The sequence below is a fragment of the Ambystoma mexicanum genome, chromosome 3p (assembly GCF_040938575.1).
Source record: "Ambystoma mexicanum isolate Mex_15411 chromosome 3p, UKY_AmexF1_1, whole genome shotgun sequence".
In the NCBI taxonomy this organism is placed as follows: domain Eukaryota; kingdom Metazoa; phylum Chordata; class Amphibia; order Caudata; family Ambystomatidae; genus Ambystoma; species Ambystoma mexicanum.
In genome coordinates, this window is record NC_090925.1 from 349,108,170 (window position 1) to 349,122,544 (window position 14,375).

Below are 14,375 nucleotides of genomic sequence, written 5' to 3' on the forward strand. Positions count from 1 at the left end.
TTCTTCGCCCGGGCAGCGGGCGCGCAGTCAGTGTGACAAAGGCACTTAAGGGAAGCCTGTCTGTGCCCCTCCGTACCCATTCTGGGCCTTGGATTTGCACCAATTGCACTCCACAAGCCCTTTGCTATTCACGGGCAGAGCTTCTTTCACTTGCTCCAGCTGTCACTATTTTTCCTGACAATTTTCGTTCTTGTATTGTGTTTGAGACTAAACCTCTGGTGTTTAGTCTTTTATTCAATGCTCATTCTCTGACAGCTCACGCCCAGAGCTGTTGGCATCTGTTGGAGGATTACCAGCCTGATCTGGTGTTTATATCCGAAACCTGGCTAGGTCCTCATTCTGAGCCTGCTATTATCCAACTTCTCCCCTCAAATTATACAATATTGAGATGCAATCGACTGCTTCCTGATTCGTAGAATCCCTCTTTCCCTTGGGCTCTACTATCGCCGCGTTACTGGTCTTCATTTCCAGTGTTCACTGAGGAGGAAGTGTTGGCTGCTCTTAATGGCCTTAAATCTGCTTCGCCCTATGCCTACTTCCTGGTTTGATGAAGCTTTTTGAATCTTTGGTGTCCCCGCTTCTTAGCACTTTTCTGGAATCTTCCAATTTCTTTGACCCATTTCAATCTGAGTTCAGTCCTGGCAGGGGTACAGAGTCGGTCTTGGTCTCTGTTGTGGACGTCCTTACTCGCCTGGTGAATCAGGGTGGGGTGGATGCGCTGATTCTGCTTGGCCTATCAGCAGCATTTGATACCATTGACCGCCCTACCCTGATCTCCCGGATTTCCACCGATGGTCTCTCTGGCCAAGTACTGGTCTGGTTTTCCTCCTTTTTGTCAGGCTGCAGCCAGTCTATTTCTCTTCCACCATTCTGCTCTCGGGTGATCTCTCTTCTATGTTGTGTTCCTCAGGGTTCTTCTCTGTCTCCTACTTTATCTAATCTATATATTTGTCCCCTCTTGGCTATAATCCATGCTTTTGGCAGGCTATGTTATTCTTACGCCGAAGATATCCAAATTATTGTGCGGCTGCATCTTACTAAATCTGAATCGGGAGGACAATTGAAAAACTGTTTGCTAGTCATTGGTGACTGGATGGCGAGAAATTGGCTCAAACTCAACAACGAAAAAACAGAGGTGCTGGTGGTGGGCTCCACTACCCCCTCCCTGTTTTGGACCCCAGAGTTTTGGCCTGAGAGTCTTGGCCTTTTCCCTCAGCCGGTTTCGTCGGTGAAAGACCTTGGTGTTAAAATTTCGCCCTCTCTTTCTATGGCCGACCAGGTCTTTCTTGCATGCCAAAAAGCACACTTTAAACTACGGACTCTCTGTAAAGTTCTACCTTTTATTCCAGGCTAAATTTCATGTTCCGGTTGTTTCCTCTTTAGTCATTAGCAACATTGACTACTGCAATGCCCTCTATCTAGCCCTTCATAAATATCTTTTGCAGTGTCTTCAGCTGCTACAAAATGCGGCAGCGAGGGCTGTTCTTCGCTCTTCTTGGGGTGCTCACATGACTTCACTGTTACAGCATCTCCACTGGCTCCCTGTTGAGCAATGGATTAGATTAAAAGCACTGTGCATTGTGCACAAGGCCATCTACGGACTTGGTTCTGAATTTCTCCAGAATAAATCTGGTTTGTACATTCTGTCCCGGCCCCTCCGCTCTCAGAATCTGAAGATCATACAGCCCCCTAGGGTTAGGCTTGCTTGTACGGGGGGGCAAGCATTCTCTGTGGCTGCGGCAACAGCCTGGAATCAGCTCCCCTTCCTTCTGCACAGTATTGAATCCCTTTGATATTTCTCTGTTCACTAAAGACATTTTTGTTGTGATTTCTCGTGATGGGATGGTCTTCCTCTGGTTAGAGCCAAGATGCCTTCGGGCTTATGTTGTGCTCTACAAGTTTTATTCAGATAAGATAAGATAAGATAAGATAAGATAAGATGCAGGAGCCCGTGAAAGATGCAGTTTTTGCTGGAGGCTGCATGCCCCAATAAGGAATACACGGGTCTCTCAACTTGGGGCAAGGCAAAGGGACAAAAGGGCCAAAGGACAGAACAAAAGACTTCGTGGCACAGCCCTTTTCAGCACTGGCCACAGTCTTGGGCCAAATGTGTTAAACGCGGTATGGTCCATAAAAACAAATTAAAAATACTTTAAATGTAAACTGCTGCCACCAGTCCGTCCTAGGCACACTTGTACAAACACCATAAAATCCTTAGAGGGTGGCTAGGGCCATATAACTAAAAGGACCCCTATGCGCTGTACAGTAAGGTACTTGGCACACAGATAAAACATTACCAAGAAATGGCAACATAGTTGAAGAGGACAGGAAGACTAAGGGAAACATTGTTTCCCAGTACCGACACGATGTGTCAGTTTCCCCATACCAAAGGAGCGAAACACCATAGGAGTGAAGCTGAAGGCTGTGCTCCACTGGAAAAACTCAGGTTAGGTAAGCCAAACAAAGGCAAAAAGTTTGGGGGGTTCACAAATGGAGGCAAAATTGCACCTAAGGGAAATCTTTCCTAACACTCGCCCCTTCTCAGACCTAAGGACAGGGGGGCTTAATACACCCCTGGATGAGTCTCATGTTCAGGTTAACTAAACATTCTGGACAACCCATCAGTGTTGCTATGTTGGACACCTGGCCTGTGCTCAATGGTGAAGTCAAACCCTTGCAGGCTTATGAACCACCTGAGCAACTTTGGATTCCCCCGCCCTTCATGTTCATTAGCCACTTTAAGGGCTTATGATCAGTTTGCATAGTGAAGTGGATCCCATAGAGGTAGGGTCTCAGCTTCATTAGGGCCCACACAACACAGAAACATTCTTTCTCCACAGTGGCGCACCCTAGCTCTCTGTCCTTAAGCTGGCAACTAATTAATCCAATTGGGTGTTCCTTACCCTTCTCATCTACCTGTGAAAGTACAGCACCTATCCCAGTGTCAGAGGCATCTCAGGGGCTCTGAGGACAGGGGCCTGGCAGAAGGAGCGTTTTAAGCCATTGAAGGCCTTCTCACACTCCTCAGACCAAGAGACCTTCTTGGGTTTCTTTGGAGTGGTGAGAGCAGTCAGAGGGGCAGTTATGGTGCCATAGTCTGCCATGAAATGTTGATAATACCCAGTGAGACCTAAGAAGGCTCTCACCTGAGTTTGTGTAGTGGAGGTAGACCAGTCTTGTACTGCTTGTACCTTACTGGGTAGAGACTGAATCCTCCCTCCACCTACTTCATGTCCAAGGTAGACCACAGGTCCTTGTCCAATCTGGCACTTGCTGGCCTTTGTGTCAAGTGGGCCTCCTGAAGAGCCTGTAATACTATCCCCAGATGTTTCACATGTTCTCCCAAGGTGGAACTGAAGACTTCTATATCATCCAGATATGCTAAACAGAATTCATCCAACCCATTTAGTACATGATTCACAAGTCTTTTAAAAGTAGCATGTGCATTCTTTAATCCAAAGGGCATTATCCTGAACTGGTAAATACCCCCTTGGGTTGAGAATGCTGTCTTCTCCTTGGCATGTTCTGCTATGGCTATTTGCCAATACCCTACAGTAAGGTAAAATGTGCTGAGGTACTTGGAGGCACCCAAGTTATTCACCAGCTCATCAGTTCTAGGGAAGGGGTGAGGATCTGTCCTGGAGACAGTACTCAGAGCCCTGTAATCCATGCAGAACCTTAGCTCAGAGGTACCTGCCTTTGGCGGCAGAACCACAGGACTGGACCATGGACTACTAGAGGGTTCAATCACCCCAAGATCTAACATATTGTTGACCTCCGTCTTGATGTAAGATCTCACCTCATCTGACATCCTGTACCCGTCACATTTGGTAGGTACGCTGTCTCCTGTGTCAATTTTGTGTTTGCACCAAGGTGTCAAACCAGGAGTCAGGGAGAACAAGGGGAAAACTGCCTAAGCAAAGTCCTTACTTCCTCTTGTTGGGTAGGGGTCGGGTGAGGGGCCATATGGACACCCTCAATGGAGTCATCTGAAGGGCTACCTTGGAACAAGTCAGGCAGAGGGTCAGATTCTTCTTCCTCTCTGTCTGATGCCAAAAGTAGTGCTGCTATTTCAACCCTAGGGATGAAAGCCTTCAACCTACTTATGTGGAAACCTTGGGGGCCTGACCCGGTCTCCTAAGGCCCACTAAATGGTTTACCTCATCTAGTTGCTACACAACTGTGTAAGGGCCTGACCATTTGTCCTGTAGGGCTCTAGACCTTATAAGATTCATAATCAGGACTTATTGACCTGGGGTAAAGTGAATAAGTGAAGCTGACTGGCCATACCTGTAACGCTCACTTGGTATCCACAGGGACGCCTCCCGATCTGGTTGGACTGCCTTCGACCTGGATCCTCCTCCCCTGGGTTCTCTCTCTGCCAAGGATCTGATCTGGAATACAGGAGTTTGGATTTAGCCCACAGTCTCCTCCTCTCTGGGCCCACCTCCCTCGTGACCCCACCAATTCCCTGAGAGCCTTCCTCACCTTGGATTTGGATATGGTGTGCTCTCCGCCCTGCAGTTCCATGCAGGGGTGCGTTGTGGTTGGGGCGCCTTGCCGCCGAGTTGCTTCACTGGCGCAGGACCATGAGTCCAGACCTGCTGCGACTCAGTTCTTCAGGTAAGTCTTTGTTTTGCTTGTTTGTCCTTATTTGTTATTACCCCTGTTAATGTCTTTTACCTCCCTCAGGTGCGGGAGGAATGGCAAATTCGCCGAGTCGGCTGGAGCTGTGCCTGAGATGGTAGGTGACTGTGCTGAGCGCGGCGCTATGTGCGCTTTTATGATGTGCTAACCTGTTTTATTCTTCTTTACAGGTCGTCTTGATGTTCCGGATGGTTGCTGCCGAAAGGATGCTGAGCGGAGAGAGGAAGATGTCCGAAATCACCGTCGAGTAGTCTGCGGCAGATTGATGGAAGGCCGGGATGAGAATAAGCCAACCGCAACTTCCACTCGGGTAAGCGTGCTTCTGAATTACTGTTTAAATGCGAAATGCGAACGCTTATTAAGGCCGTCTTTTGTTTCTTTCCTTCCTTCCAGGTTGATTTCCAGAAGGAGCGTCCGCCTTGATGCCGGAGATTCAGGACACTGGAGTGAACAACGGACGCTGGAGTACTCGCAGGTAAGGATGAATAATTATGTTCTCCTTATTCTTTCCACAGGTGGAGGCCTGGAATGCAGAGAACAGACCTCGGTGAACGTCACGCTGCGAGTGAAGAGCAACGCGAAGCGTGTTCTGCAGCTCGGGCATGGCTTTTATAGTCTGTAGGCATCCCAGGTGTCTTCAGGCCTGACCACACCCAAAGAGCTAGATCGCATGGTTCAGTTCTGGAACTGAACCATGCAGGGGCATCCATGTTGTAATATTCCCATTGAAGGTTACAGCCCCTCTTTCTGCAACATGAGCCTGGCGCCAAAGGTGCCAGCTCCAAGAGAATCTTTGGGAGCATTATTGGGCCCTTGGGGCCACGCAGGAATACTGCGATGTGGACCACAGGCCCCGAATGCCAGGGCCAGGGGCTATGGTCATGACATACCAATGTTTCACCAGAGCCTGACCTGCCTTCAACATGCGTTCATGCGTTCAGTTTTCATACCTCAGACAACATGTGGTAGTTCCACAGCGGTTGTGCCGTGGTGACCCTGTTCGCCCAACCTATGTGCATGTGAGCCTGCCTCCGAATGGTCGCGATGTGGGTCGACATCGTTTGTGCTGGGGGCCTGGCTAGACTCTGGTATATTGTTTCGAGTGGTGGGGTGTCCTGAATAATAGGTAGTTCCGCTCTAATATGTGGAAGTTCACGGTCCCCGTGGAGGAGGTCATTGACTACATTTAATTGGCTGGCCCAGTAGTAGGACCTAAGGTGTGGGACTCCAATACCCCCCTCCTAGATAGATTGTTGCAACGTGGTCACCGCAGTTCGGGGCTGCCCTCCCTTCCATATCAGCTTCCTAAGGAGGCACTCCACCCAGATGAATTCCGAATTTGGTATAGCTAGTGGGCCATTTTGCAGTATGTAAAGGAAACGTGGAAGTGCCATCATCTTAAAGAGGGCCGCTCTGCCCATAAGCGTAAGGGGTAGGAGCATCCAGAGTTGTACATCGCCAGCGAAGCGGTCAATTAGTAGGTGCAGGTTGTAAAGCACATAGTCCGATAGAGCCCCCGAGACCCAGGTAGCAGAAGCCCTCCCTCTCTACTCGGTACGGGGTGTCCCGAGGAATTGCTAGGTCGCCACCTCTTACTGGGAAGTGGATCGACTTTCCCCAGTTTACACTGAGGCCACTGAAGTCCCCATAGGTCTTTAGCATTTGGGTTATGATTGGACATTGGGTTGCTTAAATAGAGTAATAGGTTGTCTGCGTAAAGGGAGAGCTTGTCCTCTCGCCCTTCTGGCCAGCGGAATCCGGACCATGTGGTGACCTGTCGGAGCCATCGGGCCAGTGCACCTCATTATTGCCCAGAGACTTGCCCATACCACCGAATCGAACGCTTTCTCGAACTCAATTGCGAGTAGCGCAAGTGGTGTATTGAGAGTTGGGGCTCTTTCCAATAGCAGGTGTAATCGGTGTGAATTCATTCTAGTCGATCTTTGCGGCATGAAGCCGCATTGATCTTGATGAACCAGTGAGGATATGACCGTTTGGAGCCTATTGGCCAGTACTTTAGCCAGGATTTTGGCTTCGCTATTAATAAGCGATATCGGTCTATACGATGTGCAGAGGTCAGGGGGTTTGCCTTGTTTGGGAATGACCACAATGCTGGCCGTTCGTAGGTCTAGTGGGAGGGTGCCCTGTTCCCTGGCTGCAAGGAACAGGTCACGGAGGGGGGCGGCCATCTTGTTGCTGCCCAGCTTCTTCCAGGTCTCGGCCGGGAAACCATTTGGGCCCGGTGTTTTCCCGGATTGTAGCTGGGTCATAGCCTCCGCTATTTCAGCTTTGTCCAATTCCCTATCTAGGTGTGTTCTCTGCACTTCCGATAATTGCGGGAGCACGATCTCATCTAGGAGGGATGAGTCTATAGGGGCCGTTGGGGCAGCATAGAGCGTGGCATAGAAGTTGCAAATGCCTCCACTATCTCTGGGACTGTTTGGGCAGGCACATTTTGGCTGTCAGTAACCTGTCTGATGTGTCTGTGCCCTTCCTCATGTCGTTTTGGCCACGCCAATAGTTTGCCCCCTTTGTCGCCCTGCTCTTAAATTCTGGTCTTTGACTCCCTGTGCACCTGTCTTGCATTATCTAACGCCGTATTGTGGAGGGCTGCTCTCGCTTTCAAGAGGGAGTGATGTGTTTCAGGGGTAGCATCGGAGATGTATCTGATTTCCCATTTCTCAACCTCATCATGCGCCTCCGTCACTTTCCTATGGTGTTCTCTCCATTTATTGCACGTCCAGGCCGTCATTTCCCCTCTAAGTACTGCCTTTTGTGCCTCCCATATTGTCACTGGGTCCTCTACCGAGCCCGTGTTTAAATCAAAGAATTTGTTAGATTTTTCCGTGATGTGTTCCACAAACTCGGGGAGGCCCAGGTAGTAATTATTTAGCCGTCATGTTTTAGGCGGTAGGGGACGTTCCGTACGGAGCGTCACCTCGAAGGGAGAGTGATCTGATATGCCACGGGGAAGGAGTTCAGCCGTTCTTACCCTATATGCTTCGGGGGTTGGGAGGAAGAAGTAATCTAGTCTCGATAAGGATGCGTGGGCCCCCGAGTGAAAGGAGAATCCTTGGTCTGTATGGTGGAGTTCTCTCCACACATCACTCAAACCAAGCGCTGATGCAAAGGTCGCCAGCCTCGTGGGCCGGTTTGGGTTCCGGTTGCGGATGTGGGACCGTTCTAGTGTGTTGCACATAACATTGTTAAAATCCCCTCCCAAGATCCATACATCCGATTGTTATCGCGCCATCAGGGCCGTCGCCTCCCTCAGGAGACCTTCCCCCAACCCCAGTGGGGAATATCTTGCTAGAATGGCCACTGTCTCCTCCAGAGTATGCCCGGAGCATCAAGAAACGGCCACAAGGGTCCTGCGCCACAGCAGATAGTTCAAAAGGGAGTCGCTTGTGTAAGAGGATCAGGACGCCCGGGGATCCCATTGTGTACCCCGCATGGTAAGCTAGTCGATAGTTAGTTCTGCGGAAGAATTGGCATGTGGAGCCCGCTAAGTGGGTCTCGGTTAGGAGGGCTATGTCAGGAGAACGTCTATTAAGGAATTGCATGATCAGCCGTCGGTTTATACTTGTGCCCATGCCATTTACGTTCCAGGTAAGGATTTTAAGGGACCTGTGGCGTTCGTTGGGTATCATTGGGGCTTGTGTTTTTCCATTACTGGAATCTACATGGTGCTGTGTGGCCATTACTGTCTAAGAATCTGGGATGTTGTGCCTGGTAGGTGCGTGGTGCATTTGGCCGTGGGGACACAGCGTTCGCGCTCGGTGTGGGCATGGGCGGAAAGCACGGCATCTTTGGTGGCATCTTGATAGACATTGGCATGGTGTGACCTCCCGGAAAATAACTAACATAAAACACTTCCCCCCGCCCCCGTCCCCATACTCCTCCCCAACATGAAGTATCTGTCGCCCAAACTCTACTGGCGTTTAAAACTATATCGCCAGATTAACTAATATGAACTGTTTCCCCCTTTCCCACTGATTTACTGTGGGTTTGGTGTCTCGAGTCGGGGATGTGGCATCCGCCGATGGCATGGTGTATTAATGGCAACCGCATGTGACTCATATGATCCTTCATACAAGGGTGAAGGCAACTCACTGCTACTGTTGCTTCAGGATGAGTGTTGCATTACAGGTGGTTGCCAGGAGAAGGGTTGGTTCTTGAGTCCATTAGTGGTTCAGTCTGCTCCCGTGTCCGGCCAGTGTTTGCTGTTTAGGCCGTACTAGGGATTGGGGTCTCCGTCTGGCTCAATTGGGATCTCAGATATAGGTTGCTGGGCTGGTCTTTCTCCCTGGGGTTGGGGTCTTGATCTACCCCTGCAGCGTTGATCTTGTCTGGTCCAGTCACCTCCGATGTGGGTCTCCACCCATTTCCAGGCTTCCTGTGGGTCGGTGAAGTGTACAGTTTTGCCTTCATGTTGGATTTTCAACTGGGCTGGGAACAGCAGCCCGTATTTCACGTTCATAGAGTGAAGCTTTCTTTTTAGGTGCTCAAAGGATTGTCTGGCTTTCTGGACTTCGCGAGTATAGTCTGTAAAGAAAGCAATTCTGGCTCCATTAAATGTCATTGACCCTTTTGTTCGGGCCATTTGTAGGATGGCATCTCTGTCACGATAATTAAGAAGCCTCGCAATGGTTGTTCTTGGGGGTGTACCCGGGGCCGGGTGACCCGCGGCATGCAGTGTGCATGTTCCACTGAGAAAAAGTTTGAGAAGGTCTTTGGCGCAAAAAGGTCTGCCAGCCATTCTTCCACAAAGAGTTCCACACTGAGTCCCTCCGTGCGTTCCGGCAGTCCGAGGATGCGAATATTATTACGGCGGGACCTGCCTTCTCCCTCGTCGACTCGGGCTTCCAGGGTTTTCAGTCGGGTTAATGCTTGTGTAAGATGTTGGTGCACCCCCCAAGGTCATCCTCCACGCCTCCCCGGTCCGAGAGTTTCTGGAGGTCATGGCGGAGGAAGAAGACCTCCGTGGAGATAGTGTCCATTTTCTGTTCCACCGAGGAGCGCGAGCTGGCGATGGTGGCCATTACATCTTTTAGCGACAGAGCCTCGTCTGGCGGAGGGGGTTCCCCACCGGGTCCTCGGTGCTTATTGCTGTAGATGTGCTCATAGCATATTGGTCCATTGTACTTTGCGTCGAGGATTTCTTGGTCTTTTCTTTGCCCATGATGTTGCTTTGCACGAGTCGTCCGGTGCAAGTTTGGAGCAGCGCTCCTTCTCATGGCGTTGTTCGGACCTTTACCAGTGCTTGCAGTGCCTTTGTGGTCGGTGTGTGCGGGCGTATGCTGTGTTTTGTCGCAGAAGCGTTCCCCTTGGGTGCCTCGGGATTGCGTGTATATCTTTAAATTCAGGCTGAGAGTCCCCACACAGATCCCTCGTTGCCGTCTCTCACCGGTCGTCGGGAGTGGAGATATGGCACCGGGGGTGTCACTGCCCGCATCGGCCTCACCCACAAGTCCGCTCTCTGTCCTAGTCCCGGGCTGCTCCCTTATCTGCAGGCGACACAGCGCGGCTCCAGGTGCAGATCTGGCGGTTGGGGGTCTCTATCCACCTCCGCTCGTCCCTGCCACAGTTCACTGCATCTCGATGGCAGCCATCTTGATTGGGGCCGGGCAAAGTTTCCGCCAGTCTTTCAACGCAGATAATTTGCATTTCCCTTCACGGATTCGGCTCCTTTGACCGCGCGGCGTTGCCCCGAGGTTCCGCTGCCCGTTTTTAAGTGTTTTCGTTTCCCATATCACAGGATATTGCAGGATATTTCAGGCGGCCGCAGGAGCGTCGAAGAATCATGTCTCCATTGCACGCTTGCTGGCCACGCACCTCCGTAAGTTAAATTGTTGAGAGTCTGTGGTGGATGAAAGCTTAGTCTGTGTAGCAAGTTATTTCTATCTGTCGGTTTGGTGAACAATGTAGTTGAAATCTAATAATTTTGTACATCAATTGCAACATCTAGATAATGTATGCCTGGGTTCCCTATCTCTGATGTAAATTGAATTCTCAGATCAATCATGTTGATATAAGCGAAAAACCCTTCCAATTGTTCTAACTCTCCTTGCCAAATTCCAAAAATAATAGCCAACCCATTTGCTGATGTACTTGGACCATTCTGGATGTTTTAGGATATGTTAGGTTTCAAATCTATACAGGAAGCTATTTGCATAGGCCGTTGCCATGGTAGCTCCCATGCCTATGTCTGATGTTTGGAGATAGAAATTGTCATTATGTTGAAAATAAGAGTTGTTGGGAATAAACTCAAGTAGTATCATCAGAAACTCCTTTGATGCTCCAATTGCTTCTTCTTGTAAGAGAATCCATTCCACAGCTTCCTTGCCAAGAACATGAGGGATGCTCGTATATAAACTACATACGCCGATGGTAAAAAGGATACTCTTCTCATTCAATTGTGTCGAGCTCAATATCTGTAAAAAGTGTGTACTGTCCTTAATGTATGTTGGTGTTTTCTGAATGATTGGCTGGAGAAAGAAGTCTATGTAAGTCCTTAAGGGTTGCAAAATGCAGCTTGTGGCTGGTACTATAGGTCGTCCGGGTGGATTAATGAGACACTTGTGTATTTTAGGAAGTAGGTAGAAGTGAGGTTTCTGTGGATGAGTGGTGAATAAGAATGTCCTAGTTTTATCTGAGATCCATTCGATCTCTTCGCCTGTTTTAGGAATTATCTCGAGGTTTTTCTTGATTTCGTTGGTTGGCTCTTGCTCTAATTTTGCATAGATAGATCTGTCATTGAGCTGTTGTTCACATTCATTGAGGTAATCGTTTGTGTTCATAATAATCAGTGTTCCTCCTATATCAGCTGGTTTTATGGTGATCTCTGGGTCGGAGTATCGCTTCCAAATGTTTGACAGTTCTCTGTTGAGGTTCCGATGTTTTGCTTTGCCAAAATGCAGATTTTTCATGTCTGCCAAAACCATTTTTTTTAAAACCTCTATCGAAGGTACATTAATGGGTGCAGTAAATGTACTTCTTGGTATAAATTCTATAAATTCTGGCTTGTTCGCAGGGCATTCTTCTATAGTGTCTAGTCTGCAAAGAAAGGTTTTAGTTTAAGCTTCCTAATTAGTTTGTGAAGCTCGATCTTTGTACTGAAAATGTTGGTACTGTAAGTCAGAACCAATTTAAGGCCCTTTTGTAATGTTCTGGTGTCATGCATTGTCAGAGCTCTGTTGAATAGGTTCACCACTAGATTTGTTGCATTTGGAATCTCCTCTGCATCCTTTGGCCCTTTCCTCTTTCCCCTTCAAAAGTACTGTCACGAGGAAGAGCAGGGTGATGCAGAGCCCTACGCGGATCCGATACGAGCATGCTAGCTATTGGAGGTTCTCCAGAATTGGATCTTTCATAGATTCAGATGCTTCAATATTCCCCGTCGTCAGACTGGGAATCCTCGGTGATAAAAATAATGATTAACATTTTTTTAATATACACACATTGCTACATATAAATGCATGTACATAGCCCATTACGGCCTACGCGCCATTCTATTGTGTAGTCCCTCCACCTCACTTTGGTCCTTTATGGCCCCAACCAATGAGGTGGCAGGGCTTAAGCTCCGCCCCCGGCAGCCATCTTCAGATTTCTCACCGCAGTCTAACAGACATAGGGAATCCTCAAGCTCTCTGAGCTCTTCAATTCTTTTTTTACTTTTTGTGTGGAATATATTTTTCAAATATATTCTACTTTTTTCCGCTGCTAGGGGGCTTTAGTCTCAGATAATTTTTGGGACAAATAACTTTTGTTTTTGACCCAAAATTGTTGTGTAAACCTTCTCTTCAGAATGGCTGCATCTCAGGCTGTCAAGAAGCCTTCCCTGTTCAGGGACTGCACGAGGTGCAAGAAGAAGTTAGTTTACATGAAGGACCCTCATGAACATTGCATTTACTGCTTGTATCCGCATGACATTCAGAAATGTGATATTTGCAAGTCCTTTTCTAACAAGACCCTTGAGGACAGGCACAGAAGACTTCTTTTACATCTGGAACCCAGGGATCAATCTTCGGACGAAGAGTCTGTCAGAACAGCTCCTGTCCACTCCAGCATTCTATCTGAGAGGCAAACTTCAAAGAGAAGGGCCTCTTCAGTTGAAAGGAGTTCCTCTCCCATTGCCAAAAGTAAGAGGAAGCTGGAGATAATACCTTTTCTGCCTCTACTGGACTCCACAAGCCAGAAGAAGTCACATTTGGCAGCAAAATCTACCTCCAACGGTAACGAGGAGTTTTCAAAAAACCGAGGGGGGGGCGGGCATTCGTCGACGAGGAAACTGCCCATGAGCGATGGGAAGGATAAAGGCCCGTCGTCGGCCAGACCATCATCGAAACCCTCATCCACGACGACTACACATAAGACATTGTCTATGGCAAAGTCCTCATCATCGGATTTATAGTCCACGAAACAGTAGTCGACGAAGGAAACACACCATTCGTCCACGAGGCACTCGTCCACGAAACGCTCATCCATGGAGCACTCGTCAACCGGGGAGAGACCACCCAAAACACATTTGTCAATGAAACACTTGTCGACGGGGGAGCGACTGTCCAAAACACATTCGTTAATGGATCTACTGTCGGCGGGACGCTCGTCGACGAAGGTACCATCGACCACAACACCGTTGGTGACATCGCAAGTTCCTGCATCTACAGAGGAATTAGAGCCTGAGGCGCCTCTCGCTCATGCCAGGGTGACAGCTGTCATTGAGGACAGTTTCCTTGCGGCTGCAGGCGCTGCTAAACTAATGGTGGCACAAGTTTCTCCTTTGGGGGACATGGCAGAGCTTCCTGACGTAATTCTCCAGGAGGAATTTTCAGATGCAGAAATGGTGGAAGAACGACCTTGTCCTTCTCCTAAGCAACACAGTCCCCCTTGGCAGCCTTCAATGGAAGAGGCCGACTATCCTCATGTCCCGATACTAATGTTGTCCATACAGAGGATCATGGATGAGTCCTACAGGCGTCAAAGGGAGCAGAGCAGGCTGGCTGAATCGATAGAACCAGAAACTCGTCGGAGAGACACATCTCCAATTCCAGGTACATCAAAAAAGTTCACCTCAGGGGAGTAGACCTCAAAAGAGAGCACGATCACCTGAGCCTGCTCAAAGATCTAGGAGCAGGACTCACAGTGCTTCACCGACAAGGGTCCCATCACCACCATCATCGCATAGACCTCGATCTCCGGATAGGGATCCAACAATGGTGCTGTCCTCCGTTTCAGTCTCGAATTGGCAGGAGGATCCTTTTAGAGAATTCTCTGATCCAGAAGAAGGCGAGATTACACAGAAGCCTGACACAGCCAGTGAGTGGGATGTATATATCGTCGAGAAGCCCAGGAAGAAAGATTCCCCAGGTGATGCTTCACCTCCGGATGATCTAGTTTCTTTCCACACCATAATAGGCAAGGCTGCAGAATTGTTCAAGATTCAGGTTACATCAGAGGAAAAGAAATCGGTGCTTTATGAGCACAGGGACAAACGCAGGAGGACGGTGACCACCATCCATCTCCTCGACACCATCTGGGAGTCCGGATCCAAGATCTTGTCTACGCCCTTATCTACTCCGGCTCTGGTGTCCAGACCAGAGAAGAAAAATAAAGCACCTGAGTCTGCACCGCTTTGTCTGAGAGGTCATACAAAACCGGACTCGGTCATCACAGTTGCAGCTAGGAAGAAGCTTGCCAATCCCGCTTCGCCGCTGTCAGCACCACTG